Below are 6157 nucleotides of genomic sequence, written 5' to 3'. Positions count from 1 at the left end.
CAGCATTTGTGGGTTCGATTACAGGCTCAAAATGACCAGAAACAAATAACTTTCTTCTGAAACTCATCAGTCTATTCTTGTACTGTGAAATGAAGGCTATTCCATGCAAGAAATTGCTAAGAAACTGAAGGTCTCGTACAACACTGTGTACTACTCCCTTCACAGAACAGCGCAAACTGGCTCTAACCAGAATAGAAAGAGGAGTGGGAGGCCCCGTGCACAACTGAGCAAGAGGAAAAGTACATTAGTGTCTAGTATGAGAAACAGACGCCTCACAAGTCCTCAACTGGAAGCATCATTAAATAGAACCCGCAAAACTTCAACAGTGAAGAGGCGACTCCGGGATGTTGGCCTTCTATGTCTAATGTCCATTGCTCGTGTTTCTTGGCCCAAGCAAGTCTCTTCTTATTATTATTGGTGTCCTTTAGTAATGGTTTCTTTGCAGAAATTTGACCATGAAGGCCTGATTCACACAGTCTCCTCTGAACAGTTGATGTTGAGATGTGTCTGTTACTTGAAATCCGTGAAGCATTTATTTGGGCTGCAGTTTCTGAGGCTGGTAATGAACTTATCCTCTGCAGCAGTGGTAACTCTGGGTCTTCCATTCCTGTGGCGGTCCTCATGAGAGCAAGTTTTATCATAGCGCTTGATGTTTTTTTGCGACTGCACTTGAAGAAATGTTCAAAGTTCTTAACATTTTCCGTATTGACTGACCTTCACGTCTTAAAGTAATGATGGTCTGTTGTTTCTCTTTGCTTTTTTGAGCTGTTCTTGCCATAATATGGACTTGGTCTTTTACCAAATAGGGCTATCTTCTGTATACCAACCCTACCTTGTCACAACACAACTGATTGGCTCAAACGCATTAAGAAGGAAATAAATTCCACAAATTAACTTTTAACAAGGCATAACTGTCAATTGAAATGCACTCCAGGTGACTACCTCGTGAAGCTAGTTGAGAGAAATCCAAGAGTGTGCAAAGCTGTCATCAAGGCAAAGGGTGGCTATTTGATGAATCTCAAATATAATATATATATAGATCTGTTTGACACTTTTTTGGTTACTACATGATTCCATATGTGTTATTTCATAGTTTTGATGTCTTCACTAGTATTCTACAATTTAGAAAAAAGTACAAAATTAAGAAAAACCTTTGAATGAGTCGATGTTCTAAAACTTTTGACCAGTAGTGTATATGTCAGTAAGCGTCGGCAAAAAGCATAATTAAATTGTTGCCAGCAGCACAGCTTGTCACCAACGCTCTGGATAACATGAAAACAGCCTAAAATTGTCAGAGTGAGATGTTCTGTCATTGTTTCTGGAAGTAGCTAGCAAGCTAGCTAACGTTAGCCAGTTAGCTTGGGTGCTTGACTGCCATTGTGAGGTCAGTACGCTCAGATCAACCCTTCTCCTGGGCCAGAGCGTCCAGTGTGTGCTCTGAACACTCTGAGAGCTAAACGCTCTGAATTTACAAACGGACAATCTGACAACGCTCTGAATTTACGAACTTCCAGAGCACACTCTGGCACTCCAGAGTGAATTTTATGAGCACACCCTCAAATGGCAACAACAGGAACCCTTCAGAAGCAGATAGATTAACATCTGGAATAGCAGCCTTCTGGTATCATCTGTCATTACTGGAACATTCTCTAATTACAATTGCGGTGGTTAAAGTGCTACCAAGGCTTATAAACAACAACAGGCTTATGGGGAAAACAAAAATAAACACTAAGTGACAAACCCCTTGACTTTTTCCGCATTGAATTTAAAATTGATTAAATTGAGATAATGTGACACACTCCATAATGTCAAAGTGGAATTAAAAAGGAAAATCTTTATTAACTCTGCAAGTAAGTTAATAACAAATTCTTATTTACAATGACAGCCTACCGGGGAACAGTGGGTTAACTGCCTTGTTCAGGGGTAGAACAACAGATTTTTACCTTGTCAGCTTGGGGATTTGATCCAGCCATCTTTTGGTTACTGGCCCAATGCTCTAACCACTAAGCTACCTGCCACCCCAAAATGTTACAAGCCCAAATATGTTCAGGAGTAAAAATGTGCTTAACAAGTCACATAATAAATTGCACGGACTCACTTTGTGTGCAATAATAGTGTTTAACATGATTTTTAAATGACTACCCCATCTTTGTACCTCACAAATACAATTTTCTGTAAGGTCCCTCAGTCGAGCAGTGAATTTGAAGCACAGATTTAACCACAAAGACCAGGGAGGTTTTCTAGTGGTTCACAAGAAAGGCACCTATTGGTATAAAACAAAAACAAATAGACATTGAATATACCTTTGAGCATGGTGCAGTTAATTACACTTTGGATGGTGTATCAATCCACCCAGTCACTGTAGATACAGGCTCCCTTCTTAACTCAGTTGCCGGAGAGGAAGGAAACCACTAAGAGATTTCACCATGAGGCCAATGGGGCCAAACAGTTACAGAGTTGAATGACTGTGATAAGAGATAACGTACAGTAGGATGGATCAACAATATTGTAGTTACTCAAAAATACTAACATTAATGACAGAGTGAAAATAAGGAAACTTGTACATAATACACATATTCCAAAACATGCATCCTGTTTGCAATAAGGCACTAAAGTAAAACATTGTGGCAAAGACATCAACTTTTTGTCCTGAATACAAAGTGTTGTTGGATTTGCCCCAAACCTAACACATTACTGAGCACCGCTCTTCATATTTTTTGCATCATGTTATGGGTATGTTTGTCATCGGCAAGGACTAGAGAGATGTTTATGATAAAAAATAAATAGATCTAAGCACAGGCAAAATCCTAGAGGAAATCCTAATTCAGTCTGCTTTCCAACAGACACTGGGAGACAAATTCACCGTTCAGCAGTACAATTACCTAAACCACAAGGCCAAATCAATATTCACTACTTACCCAGATAACATTGAATGTTCTTGAGTGGCCTAGTTACAGTTTTGACTTAAATTGGCTTGAAAATCTATGGCAAGACTTGAAAATGGCTTTCTAGAAATGAACAACAACCAACTTGACAGAATAATGGGCAGATATTGTACAATGTAGGTGTGCAAAGCTCTTAGAGACTTACCCAGAAAGACTCACAGCCGTAATCACTGCCAAAGGTGATTCTAACATGTATTGACACAAGGGGTTGAATACTTATCTAATCAAGATATATTCATATTTTCCATACATTCCTTAAGAATGTTCAAATGTTTTTATTCACTTTGACATTACAGAGTATTTTGTGTAGATTGTTGACAGAAATTACAATTTAAATCCATTTTAATCCACTTTGTAACCCAACAAAATGTGGAATAGGTTAAGGGTTGGGAATACTTTCTGAAGGCACTGTAAGCGGAGGTTGTTGACTGTTTGCATAAACACTGCCATAACAAGCCTTGAGAGACCATTCATGAAATGAAAATCCCCAAAATATTTTCTGGGAAATGTTCAATTCATGATTTATTTCATAAATTGACAAGCGCTAAAATGGCATTCACCTAAATTTGGTCTTAGTAAAGTCTTAGTAAAAAAATAATAATACATGTCATTTAGCAGACGCTCTATCCATAGCGATTTACAGTCATGCATGCATACATTTTATTTAGGGGTGGTCCCGGGAAGCAAACCCACTCTATCCTGGTGGACTTTATATTACCTTGTCCTTCAACCTAGATTTGATGGAGGTCCACTCTTGTAAAGAGAAAAGCAAAAAACAAACTTACACATGACAGTTGGACAAGACCCAAGGAGGAAAGGCACCTTGGGATAGACGAGGGTGGGGGCAGTGAACGGACCTGTGCACTAGATGAAATTGGAGAAACCCAAAGGGAACCAAACTCTCTTAAAAACTGTCCCTCACATCTGGAGGGTGCACCATACTCCTACCCCCCTCCAACCTTCTCATAATCCCCCCCATCCGGGACTGGGACAGCCCTCTATCCTGTCTAGAAACAGGGCGGGACACAGTCAGGTCCAACGGCCCAGACGTCCATCTGGTAACCGTGGAAACTGCTCTGGACAGCTGCCTGCTGAGCAGTACAGGTACTTGAGAACTCTGTGTCTGCTAAGAAACAGTTCGGTAATAATAAAGTGTCCTGTGTGCGCTGGACTGGAGCGAGAAGCCCTATTAACAGGACAATGGCTTTGCCTTGCAGCTGGCCGGTGACTTGCTGGCATAACTACATAACTAACTATTAAGTCATTCAGCATTTCATCTCGGGCATCTGTTTTAGGTGACTATCTAAGACATTTAATGAAAAGTGTGATGAGGAAATGAGTTTGAAAGTATAAGTAGGCTATGGAAAAAGGCATGTTATAATATATGTGAAGTAGCCTGTCAGATTAAGTGTAGTACAAAGTACGGATTTGTCATTGCAGGTTGAGTCAGTATGTCATATTCATAAGAGGTAAGAAGTAATGTCTGTTTGTATTACACTTTGTATTGTTCCGCAGCTAATTCAGTTGCAGGTAAAAGGTTGGCAGTCATTTAACTTGTCATTTATCCAAAACCTTAGTTGACTACATTTCTCTGACTCGGCTATTCCTGGGAGTACTGGAGGACCCAGGGCTCAGAGTTACTGGCAGAGATTTCACCTATTGACGTTACCGCCTTGTGGGAATGGGAGGAGCAAGGTGACACAGCATATTATGTGAGGTGACATGCAGCATATTATGCCCAAAGTAGTGTTCAGAGAGTGTGTGTGTGTGTGTGTGTTCTTGGTGCTTGAGAGTTTGTTGTCCTTGTGCGCATGGGCTTAACTGTGGGTATACACAAAGCTGTGCTGTGAAGTCGCACACAATGCCACACAAGTTCATTACCATCTGTCAAAGTGATGGCTTTGGTACCCAGTACCGCAGAGAGGGGACTGCTCTTGTCATAAAGCCATGCATTTCAAAACCCATTTTTGGTTATTTAAAGGCCCAGTGCAGTCAAAAACATGTTGTTCCTGTGTTTTATATATATTTCCACACAGGTTGGAATAATACTGTGAAATTGGGATTATGACGATAATGCCCTTTTAGTGTCAGAGCTGTTTGAAAAGACTGCCTGAAGTTTCAGTCTGTTTTGGTGGGATGGAGTTTTTGCCTGCCTGGTGACATCACCAGGCAGTAAATTAGTTAATAGACCAATAAGAAAGAGAGTTCCAAACCTCTCTGCTTATCACAGCTAGTTTTCCGTTTTCCCCTCCCCAATCAGACCACTCCCAGACAGTCCTAGCAAAATTCTTGCTTGAGAAATTGCTCTTCGCAAAGAAGCTATTTTGTTTCCTTTTGACCATTTTAATTTAAAACAATCCCAGTAAGGTACTTAATTGTTACTCAGATATAATTTGAGATAAAATGGTTGCATTGGACCTTTAAGTAGCAATGCCGATGGAACTGATGTCATGGCTGTAAAATAAAGTTGCCAGTGAGAAAACATAGATGTAGGCAGCACTTATTGCCAAAGGCATGTTCAAAGAAAACATTGTCAAGCTCCTCTTCAAAAAGCTTTGAAACTGTCATCCATTCATTTCTGTGTTCTTGTGGTTCATTTTCACTCTTCAGCATTGATGCGGTTTTATGCCTTTGGTTTCACATTTCCGTCTCTAACTGTGTGAGGGTCATCCAGAGAAATGTAGTAACCATGTATTGCTTAATCCTCCCCCATCTCCCCTTACCCAGGTTTCCCCTTGCTTGACGGTCCCTCTCTGGCAAAGGCACAGAACAGCCCACTTGTTGTTGAACCTGCCATGAGGTGCTGTACACATTCCTGCCTGCCACAGTCAGCTGTGTGTATTGTTACCCAGGTTCTATTTATAGGGGGGCGCGGATCCTCCCCTGCGTTTGTCTCTGCCTTGTGTGTGCTGAAGCGGGGAGCGGGGCGAGCAAGACGCTGTTTGCCCAGGATTTGTGCTCCGCAGGCCCCACTGTTTGCCCAGGAGGGAGTTCCCCCATTGTGCAGGTGCTGGAGGGCTGGCCTGGTAAAGGGGTGGAAGGTGGGTTGGGGTGCGAGGCCCTGGAGTTGAGGTGCGTGCTGTACGGTACAACCAGAAGCCTGGCCTGAAGTGTGTCAGGCAGGCCCTTTCTGAAGGAATCCCCCTCACTGCCTCTGCCCTCAATCCATCCCTCTCACCATGGGTGACAGTAGCCTTGGTGACACAGTCTGT

Source organism: Oncorhynchus tshawytscha, linkage group LG10, assembly GCF_018296145.1.
Source record: "Oncorhynchus tshawytscha isolate Ot180627B linkage group LG10, Otsh_v2.0, whole genome shotgun sequence".
Taxonomy (NCBI): domain Eukaryota; kingdom Metazoa; phylum Chordata; class Actinopteri; order Salmoniformes; family Salmonidae; genus Oncorhynchus; species Oncorhynchus tshawytscha.
Note: the sequence above shows the minus strand (reverse complement) of the source record.